At 33.2% G+C, this 11,228-nt stretch overlaps 1 long non-coding RNA gene across 1 annotated transcript; it reads left to right on the top strand.

Annotated features, from left to right (window-relative positions):
* The first annotated feature begins 3,230 nt into the window (after nucleotides 1-3,230).
* On the top strand, nucleotides 3,231-3,777 carry LOC148781054 (uncharacterized). The gene is made up of 2 exons (XR_016060075.1): nucleotides 3,231-3,330; nucleotides 3,460-3,777. It is a non-coding gene; the product is annotated as an uncharacterized LOC148781054 (long non-coding RNA).
* Nucleotides 3,778-11,228: the final 7,451 nt, after the last annotated feature.

Raw genomic sequence — 11,228 nt, 5'->3', positions numbered from 1 at the left:
TTTACCATAAAAATTAGCCATAACAAATCTTTTTACATCATTTCATCCAAAAAAAATTTAACCATGTTTTTCCCTTTCCACCCATTAAAAAAAGTTCTTGGGTTGAAATGATATAAGAAAATTTGTTGGGGCTAATTTTTATAAACAAAAGTCAATAAAAGAATGAGATAAGAGATGAGGGGCTATAGTAAAATCTTTAAAGGTTTTATTACGCCGCTTGGAATTAAAACTGAATGAGGGTTTACCATGAAATAATATGAGGGATTAGAGTTCTATACGAATTTTTCCTTAAAATTTAATATATTTTATATCAAAAATTTCAAATTTGAAATTTTCTATCTAAAAATTTTGATATAATTTCTCTCTCTACAATTTTTAGGTGCTCTACTCTCTCTAAAATTTAATATAGTTTCTTTCTAAAATTTTAATATTCTCTCTTTAAAACTTAAAACTTGAGATAGTTCCCCTTCAATAATTTTGATATAGTTTCTCTCTCTAGAGATTTTTAAGTAGTTTCTCCCTCTAAAATATAATATAGTTTTATCTCAAAGTTTAAGATACTTTCTCTTTCTAAAAGCTAAAATTTGAGATCTCTCTAACATTTGATATAGTTACTCTCTTAAATTTTAAAATGCTTTCTCTTTCTAAAACTTAGAGTTTGAAATAGTTTCTCTCCCTAAAATTTTGAAATAGTTTCTCTTAAATTTTAAAATATTTTCTCTCTCTAAAACTTAGAGTTTGAAATAGTTTCTCTCTCTCTAAAATTTTGAAATAGTTTATCTCTTAAAAATTTTATATAGTGCCTCTCTAAACTTTGATATACTTTCTCTCTCTAAAGTTTTAAATTTGAGATATTTTCTCTCTTTAAAACTTAAATTTTAAGATGATTTCTCTCTCTATAAATTTTTGATATAGTTTCTCTCTTTAAAAACTTCATGTACTTTCTCTATTTAAAATTTGATATAGTTCTCTCTCGAAAAATTTAATATATTTTTTCTCTCTAAAACATAAATTTTGTGACAGTTTCTCTTTCCAAAATTTTTGAGATAGTTCTCTCTAAAAACTTTTAGGTAGTTTCTCTCTCTAAATATTGCTACAATTTATATTTTTGAAATTTTGATATATTTTCTCTTTTTAAAATTCAAATTTCGAGATAGTTTCTCTCTAAAACTCAAAATTCAAGATAGTTTCTCTCCCCAAAAAATGAGATATTCCTCTCTCTAAATATATTTTTTGTCATTTCTCTTTCTAAAATATATAATAGTTTCTTTCTAAAAGTTTAAGAATATTTTCTCTCTCTATAATTTTAAAAATACTTTCTTTATGTAAAACTTAAGATTTGATATAGTTTCTCTCTCTAACAAATTTTGAGATAGTTTTTATTTCTAAAACTTTTTAGGTACTCTCTAAAATTTGATATAATTTCCCTCTCTAAAAATTGAAATATGATATTGTTTCTCTCTCTAAAAATTTTGAAATAGTCTATCTCTAAAAAATTGATATAGTTTCTCTCTCTCTAAAAATTTACATGTACTTTCTCTCTCTAAAATATAATAGTTTCTCTCTAAAACTTAAAATTTGAGATAGTTTATCTCTATAAAAGTTTGAGATAGGTTATCTCTCTAAAAAACATTGGTACTTTTTCTCTCTAAAATTTTAACATATTTTATCTATCTAAAAGTTAAATTTGAGATAGTTTATCTCTCTAAAATTTTGAGATAGTTCATCTCTATAAAAAAATTGGTACTTTCTCTCTCTAAAATTTTAACATACTTTCCCTCTCTAAAATTTAACATATTTTCTCTCTGAAAGTTAAAATTTGAGATAGTTTTTCTTTGAAATTTGAGATAGTTTTTCTTTGAAATTTGAGATAGTTTCTCTCTCTAAAATTTTGAGATAGCTTATCTCTCTAAATAAATTGGTACTTTCTCTCTCTAACATTTTAATATACTTTCTCTCTCTCAAAATTTAACATACTTTCTCTTTCTAAAAGTTAAAATTTGAGATAGTTTCTCTATCTAAAATTTTGAGATAGTTCATCTCTCTTAAAAAATTTGGTACTTTCTCTCTCTAAAATTTTAACATACTTTCTCTATCTAAAAGTTAAAAATTGAGATAGTTATTCTTTCTAAAAATTTTGAGATAGTTTATCTCTTTAAAAAATTTATGTACTTTTCTCTCCAAAATTTTCATACCTTCTAAATGCTCCTTATGTTTCAGGTCGAGGGAGTGAATGAGTAATATCCATAGGCCTGGAAAATACAAAAAAAATAGGTTTTGATGTGGAAATGAATCATGGAAAAGTATGTTTTATTTTCATAATTCTGATTATCCTAATTTTAAGTATCCTAGTCATTAAACAATCCAAACGGTGGATTTTGACAATATCCAAGATACTAGAAATCCATGTACCCAAACAGGCCTTAAGTGGATTTCAAAAACACAATTTCGACTTTCGGTCATAAACGAATCTTATTATCTTACAAATTTAAGAGAAACAGAACACAACCCACATGCACATTTCTACAACCAAATCAATATCAATTATCAAGGCATATCCATTTAGGAGTAGGTCCAAAATGACGTGGTTGGAAGTAATGAGAAAATATATTGAAACTTATAGCTTCATAGAGGATATGGCTTTTAATATAGCAGAATGGTAAACCATGATTCATGTAGCTACCTGCAATTGGGAAAAGACTTTGAATATAATAATGATGAAGGGCCTATCCACTTATACTAGTGCCACACGGTCCCTTTTGATGTAAATGTTTGGAAAAATATCTTCGTATCCTTTATTTTTAAGTTTCATATCTTCATAAACCCAAGAATTCAAAACATATCTTGAAACATAAAAATCCTAAAGTTTTATATTTTCTAAACCCCTAAACTAACTTTACCCAATTTAATTCTATTGTTTTAACCCAAACAAATTCTTTAAAAACAATCATTTATAACCTCATCCACTCCCTCTTTATCGAATATTCTGTAATTTCTCTTTCTCTCTCTCTCCCAAGACCCCTTCTCTCTCCATATTTCCACCACCCAATCCTTTCTCTCTCTCCCAAGACCCCTTCTCTCTCCATATTTCCACCACCCAATCCTTTCTCTTTCTCCCCGTGTCTCTCACCTATCTCGCAGTTAACTTGGAGAAAGCCTCTCTTCATATTTCCACCACCCAATCCTTTCTCTCTCTCCCCGTGTCTCTCACCTATCTCGTTCTTAACTTGGAGAAAGCCGTCTCTTCATATCTGTTAAATAAATCATTGTTCTGCCCACAGAGACAGATCTTTGCAACTTTTGGATGACAAATTGCTCTGGTTTTTTTTGGTACATATCCTTAAAATCCTATTGCATAATCCATTTCCTTCCCTAATTTCATTAGATTTCTATGTAATTATATAAATGAAAACAACACTTTTAGGCTTTTGATTGTTGATGTCTTGTTATTTATTGCAGAGGTGACTTTTGTAGTTCGGAAGTATGGGCAACAATAAATGAACATTGATGAGAGAAAGGAGAAATGCGCTCTATCCTCCATGAAAAATGAAACCCCATCTTCTCTAGTTGATGCTTCGAGCAATGCCGAAACAGTCATTGCTACCTAATGTATAATTGGCCTTTGTTACATATAACCAAACCTCTCTCTCTATTCATCTTTCTCTATCTACCCCTCGTTCTCTCTCTATCTACGAGGGTATGTAAGCTGGGGTACCATATTGTAGAAAAACGACCCATGTACTTATTTTGCCATTATGAATACGAGAATCTTTGAGTTAATGAGCTTTCTTTTTTTGTTATTTGGCCCATCTTTTTTTTTCTTTTTTTTTAATGGGCCTTGATCTTGGGGTTTTAGAGGGATGAAAAGGAAAAGAGGGATGCTTTTAGTTTTGGTTCACAGGAAAGGTCTTTGTGAATCAGAGGAAAGTGCAGTTTATGTCTTTCTATCATCGTCTAATTAGTGAGCGACTGCCAATGCGTTTCACTGTTTGTCTTAAACCAGGTGAAATCATGGGAGACCGGGATCAATCAGCTCTCTCTCTCTCTCTTTGTTTCATTGACCATGTAAACCAAGTGAAATCATGGGAGACTAGGACCGATAAACAAACTCTCTCTCTCTCTATAAAATCTAAATTGCCCTTTATCCAAAAAGGCAAATGAATGTTTTGAGAGGGGATGGAAGTTAACGGAGAGAGGGAGAGAGTGAGTGGAAGTTAATGGGGAAAGAGAAAAACAAGTAGAGAGTAAAAAATACGAGGAGATAGAGAGAGGGTTGGGTTGGTGGAAATAGGGAAAATGAGAATGGGTTTGGGGAGAGAGAAATTAGGAAAATATATGGTGAAAAGAGAGAGGATGGGGTTCAGAAAGCACTGTCTTTTTTCAATTTGTTTAGGTTAAAAAAATAACATTACGGTGGATAAGGTCAACTCAGAGGATTAGAAGATATAAAATCTAGGATTTCAAGATCCAATATATGTTTTGAAACCTTAGGTATATGGAGATATGAAACTTAAAAATAGAAGGTATGGAGATATTTTTCCTAAATTTTTCATGTATTGAAAATAAACACAAAAAAAGTATTAAGGGTACAGTCTACAAAGAAATAGAAAAGTATCCCTTTGTGAATAAGACCGTACAACAAAATAGATTTAGTCCTCCTCAAATATCTCAACTGCCAATGCCCCATGGGAGGATGGTCGTCGTCTTGACAATTAGACAACCAAATCACATATATTTCATGTGGTCCCTGATTACTATTTAAGAATGCATGTAGATGATATATGTAGAGGTTGTGGACTAGCAGTTGAGACAGGGGCCTTTTGGTGTGGTTGGTGGGGCTAGTGTTTGAGTGAATTGAATACGGTAATACTGTAATTGAGAATGGTTCCAAAATCGATTTTTAGGGTTAATGTATGAAATAAGTGTTGATAGTCGACATTAATGGTATGTTTGGATGACAATTAATTTTATATGTGATAGTCTATTTTATCTACCACGAATGTGTTCGCCTCGGAGCCCCCGTGTGTGTTGCTAATGTTTTAAAGCTTCAATCCCTTTCACTTTCCTTGATTTCCACTTTGATGTTAGGATCTAAGGGTTTGCTAGGGGTAGCCTAAGTAATTTGATTTTTTTGTATCTTTGAGTATTTTTGTTATTTTGTGATTTTTGGGTTTTTTTTTTTTTTGGGCATACTTGGAATTAAAAATTTCAAGGGTAATTAGGGTAGAAAATTTGGTTTCACTGAGTTAGAGTTCCTAAGCAAGGTTTTCTCCCTCTAAACTTCTAACCACAATCCCTAACCTTTTGAAAATGAGGGTTCGCAATTTTATATAGGAGGCTTGAGATTATAGGTGGATAATTGATAGTTGGTAGGTGGATTATCAAAAACTAGCTCAAGCTACCCAAAAAATGACCATTTTGGAAAGACAAATTTGAGAATTTTTTTATATTTGCCATTGAATGGCTTTTCTCTCGTATATCCATCCAAGCTCCTTTGTTTGAGGTAATTTTTTTCGATTTTTGCTCGATTTTCTTCCATGATTTTGTAAAATATATTGCCATGATCATTTCCTAGAAATTTGGATAAAAAACTCCAAGGTTAAAGGAATTATGGTCAATTTAGTGGATATGGCATCAAAAATTTAAAAACTCTGATGCTCTACTCAAATTCCTTCAAATTTGCCCTTTATTAGCTGTTATTCGATGATATATCGCCATGGAATTATGAGTAATCATTCTTGCATCATTTGAAGAAAAATTTAGTTCAAAAAATCCTCAAATCAAAGGGCCATCATCATTTTATTGGTCAGTTTTATAAAATTCTGCATCCTCATTTTTTAGGTAAATTATGTATATATTCTGACCCCAAATTCAGTTTTAAAAACCCATAACAAGTTGGATGAATGTTTAAAAGTTGAGTGAAGATCATGTCTGTAAATTTTCAGCTCAAAATACTTTACAAATTATAAGATACAAGGGAAAAAGTGGATCAAAGTTATAATAACTACTATACATGAGATCACTTTCAATCCCATACTTTTTCCTTCGATCTAGCCATCATCTGTATTAGTAACGCTATTGACATCTATAAGGATAGAAAGCTCGATGGGGAATACCATATCAAAATTTAAGCCCATTTGGTCATGGGATTCAAGCGATGTAATCAAATCTTCAATTCACCATGTTGCTGAAAATTGTTCTCCATTGCTAGTTGTGTACAACTAGATTTGAGATCAATATTGTACGAGATTGACAATATAATCTGCTCTTCACTGATATGATATAACTCAATTAGATCGTGGTTTAGACAAATTCCAATCAAAAGGTGATCTGATCCCTCATAAGAGATCCGACTTTCCTTAGATTGTCGATAGGGGCACCTTGTAAATTGTATATATAAGACCATTTGTTTATGTTTACATCATTTTATTATATTTAGGGAGTCTCTTTCAACCATTATGACACACCCAAAATTCCTTTTCTTATAATGATTTTCAATCCTTGCAATAGCGAATGAGTCTCAGCTTGGTTAGCTGTGGTAGATCCACAAATGAGTCTCAGCTTGGTTAGCTGTGGTAGATCCACAAGGGCCAACATAAGAGAAGATTATAGACCGTTCATGATTTCTTAAAATACCTATAATTCCAGCGAGTTCTAGGTTCCTAAAGGAGTTCCCATTAAAATTGAATTTGAGATAGCCCTCCGGAGGGGGTTTCCAAAAAGTGCGAGGTCTACAGTTGGGAGAATAGCTAAAAGCTAAACTCTTTATGTTAACAAAGATGTCTGCCCGGAGATTCCTTTGCCTTCATTGGTGATGGATAATCAATCCCAAAGGGTTTGTAAAATTCTATCCTTAGTGCATTCCAAATCTAAAGACACTCCCTCAAAGGTTCTCCTATTGCGTTCGAGCCAAATCTGCTGAAGAATTGCGCCTCTATAGATCTTCCAAATAAGAATTCTATTAGATGACAAACTTACTAGATTGAGATGGTTAACAATATTGATTAGATTTTATGGCAGTATAAGAGGAAAACCCAAATTTCGAAAGGCCCATTTCTAAATTTGTGAAGTAAAACATAGTGCAAGAAGAGGTGATCACCAGTCTCTTTGTCTTGCTTATACATTAGGCACGCATTGGATAGAATTTTGCTCTTCTTACAAAGATTATCAACTGTAGGATATCATTACTTTTAAAGGAGTATGTCATTTTCAAACTGCATGGAGAAGTCCATTGGACCATTTGACACGATCAAAGAATGGCAATCAGTAAGCTGACTTTATAGAGAAAAAACCATCCTCCTCACTTTCCCATATAACCTCATCTGAGCTATTAGATGAGATATAGACCTCTTCAAGTAGCTACAAAATACTTTGAAGCTGGTTAATAGCAAAATCTGACATCTATTATAGTTGCAGTTCCAAATTAGTCCTCATGAGGAAGATGATATTAATTTTGAAATTTTAGCTACGAGAGAAGAAACTCTCGCAAAAAGTTCAAGAAAATGGTATCAGAGGGGTCAATCCCCAAGCCACTTACTAAACAAATAGAAAATATCATTACTATTGCCAACCACCTATCTAGCTGTCACACCCCAAGAATTTACAATACAGATATTCTTGAGATGTGACAGTCCAAAACATATATACAACACTTGATAGGACAAATTTACAGTGGCGAGGTCTTACAAAGTAAATAAAGAAAGCTAGCACAACAACAATATCTTCCAAGGTTGATCTTGACTAGCACTCAAAATGAATCCGAATTTATCCTGAAAAAATGTTTACCATAGTTTGATGAGTTTGGCTACTCAGTAAGTGATCATCATAATCCTAAAAATAATCATGGTTGGAAGATATCAATATTTTCCAAATGGAGATATATTAACAGAAATGCATCAACAGTTTCACTTTCAATAAATGCATAATTAAGTATAATCCGAATAATTGAAATGCATATAACACTTTAACGGTAGTACATAATTCAAAGGATTTCACAAAATACCCTACCGACGTCCCAAGTAGGTCACCTATATACCCCATCAGCGTCCTGATGGGTCCACTTAATCCCTATTGGCGTCCCAGATAGGTCCACTTAATCCCTGCAGGTCCACTTATACCTCACCGGCGTACCGGATGAGTCCACTTAATCCTTACCGGCGTCCCGGATAGGTCCACTTATACCTCACCGGCGAACCGGAAGAGTCCACTTGCATACTTAAATTATTTCTAAATCTCTTTAAACATTCGAAAACAGCAATATCATGTACTCAACATATCACTGGAATCATTAATATGAATCTCACAGAAACCATTAATAACATTCACTTTCAATAACATTTCAAAAATAACCAATCAAAGATTTTGGGCTCAAATTTAGAAAGGTAGCAGTTCGTAAAGACATTCTAGCATAATTGCCAATTTAATATGTATAGAAAAACTCTTATAAAAATTCAAGAATACGGAATTATCACAATTTATGGGATATCAATTGACAAATGAACATTTCACAGACAATGCTATAATCAAATGCAAAAATATCAGTTTTCAAATAATAAGGCAGTCATTTGCACATGAAATTTACAACGTCTAAATATTCAAAAACAGTAGAAAGAATTCTCACAATTTTACTAACAGCAGAAATATTACATTTATTTTTAATAATTTTACAGTATCTAAAATTTTCTAACAATAGACAAGAAAAATAAATAAATTTATTTTTCTAAGAATTTACAGCATTTAAAATTTCTAACATAGATAAATATTACAATTTTTATTAAAAAAATTATTTTTCAAGATAATGAGGTCGCGTGCGCATAAAATTTATCGCGCCTAAAATTCATGATAATAAGTAGAAATAATTATTTCATTTTATTTTTAAAAAGAATGGATTATTTTTCGAGACAATAAGGTCACTTGCACACAAAACTTATAAAATAAAGATTCTGGACGGAAATATCACTATTTCTTAAAAACAGAATATTTTTCAGGAAGACGATGTCACTTACCTAAAATATTTTGTGAGAGAGCTTCCGATAAAAATTCGACTAGAGAGAGAGAGAGAGAGAAACCTCGCCTCTAGTATTTAAACTCTTACGACACCTTATAATAATATTTTATTAAGTTACACCTCATACACGAGGTGTAACGTTTATATTACCTCTTATACACTTAAAGCCCACGTCCACTGGACGTGGCAAGGCAGCAGCAAACAAACAAACTCAAACTAAAAGCTTTGAAAATGGTGATGGTCCCTAAGGACTATCATGCTCATATGGACCATCACTTATTAAAAGTTTATTTTCTTGTTTTTTCTTTTTTTTTGAAAGTTTAAGATTGTTACATTCTCCCCCCCTTAAAAAAATTTAGTCCTCTAAATTTATGTATCTGACTACTGAAAAAGATAGGGATATTTTTCTCTGATATCGTCTTCTCGTTCCCAAGTCGACTCTTCTCTTGAATGGTACTGCCATAATACACGGACTAAAGGAATCTCCTTCTTGCGCAACACTTGTACCCTTCTATCCAGTATCAAAATTGGCTGCTCAATGAAGGATAGGTCATTCCTGATCGGTAAAGGTTCATATTTCAAGATATGAGATGGGTCAGGCTGATATTTTCGTAGTGAAGATACATGAAAGACATTATGGACATTTGCCAATTCGGGTGGTAAGGCAAGTCTATAAGCGACACCTCCGATTCTTTTCAGGATTTCAAATGGTCCGATGTAACGTGGGCTCAGCTTTCCTTTCTTGGCGAATCTCATAATGCCTTTTATTGGTGAGATTTTTAGGAAAACTCGATCACCTTCCTCAAATTCAAGATCTCTCCGTTGGTTATCGGCATAACTCTTTTGCCGACTCTGAGTTGTCTTGAGCCTTTCACGAATTAATGTTATTTTATCTGTGGTTATCTGGACAATTTCTGGCCCCAAAAGCTTTCTTTCACCAACCTCGTCCCAACAGATGGGTGACCTGCATTTCCTTCCATACAGGGCTTCATATGGTGCCATCTGAATACTGGCTTGGAAGCTATTATTATAAGCAAACTCAATCAGGGGTAAATGGTCATCCCAGCTTCCTGTAAAGTCAATAACACAGGCCCTCAGCATATCTTCCAAGGTTTGGATGGTCCTCTCCGATTGTCCATCAGTTTGGGGGTAAAAGGCAGTACTAAAGGTGAGTCTTGTCCCCATGGCTGACTGTAGTCTAGCCCAAAATTTAGAAGTAAACCGAGTATCCCTATCCGATACAATACTGACAGGAACTTCATGAAACCGCACTATTTCCTTAATGTACAACTGGGCCAGTCGATCCAAAGTATACGTCGTGCGAATCAATAGAAAATGGGCAGCTTTGGTCAACCGATCCACAATGACCCAAATGCTATCATGTCCTGAATTTGTTCTAGGCCAGCCAGAGACAAAATCCATAGAGATGTGCTCCCACTTCCATTCTGGCACGGGTAAAGGCTGCAACAACCCAGTGGGCCTTTTCATACTTCCGGGATGTATCGTATAACGAGAATGATGTGCTTCTTCCAAGATAAATTTATTCACACTCTCATCATTCGGAACACAAACCCGACCTTTAAATCTTAGCAAATCCTCACTACATATAAAGAATTCATCTCTCTTTCCTTGCTTCACCTCTTTTATAATTGTTATAAGCTGAGGGTCTTTCTTTTGTGCCAATCGAATTTGTTGGATTAATTGGGGTTCTGCCTTAATATTGGCAATCATACTTACCACACCATTAATGGACGGAGTTGGATGCCAATCCACTATTTCCTCTAACAATCTCATTTCTTGGATCATTAGATGAGCTAAGACTCCCGTAGATTTTCTACTTAGAGCGTCGGCCACAACGTTAGCTTTTCCTGAATGATAATGGATTGTACAATCATAATCTTTTAAGAAATCCATCCATCTTATCTGCCGCATATTTAAATCTTTCTGAGAGAAGAGGTATTTCAAACTCTTATGATCCATGTATATTTCGAATGGCTCACCATATAGATAATGCCTCCATATTTTCAATGCGAATACTATTGCAGCTAGCTCCAAATCATGAATTGGATATTTTTTCTCATATTCTTTTAACTGTCTAGATGCATATGCCAGTACTTTCTCATATTGCATTAATACACAGCCCAAGCCTTTATGTGAAACATCACTATAAATCACAAATCCCCCACTCCCTTCAGGAATAGTTAAAATAGGTGCTGAAGTT

Source organism: Amborella trichopoda, chromosome 8 (assembly GCF_054954075.1).
Source record: "Amborella trichopoda isolate Santa Cruz 75 chromosome 8, AtrichopodaSantaCruz75HAP2 v2.0, whole genome shotgun sequence".
Lineage (NCBI taxonomy): Eukaryota > Viridiplantae > Streptophyta > Magnoliopsida > Amborellales > Amborellaceae > Amborella > Amborella trichopoda.
Note: the sequence above shows the minus strand (reverse complement) of the source record. Positions and strands in the feature narration are given on the sequence as shown.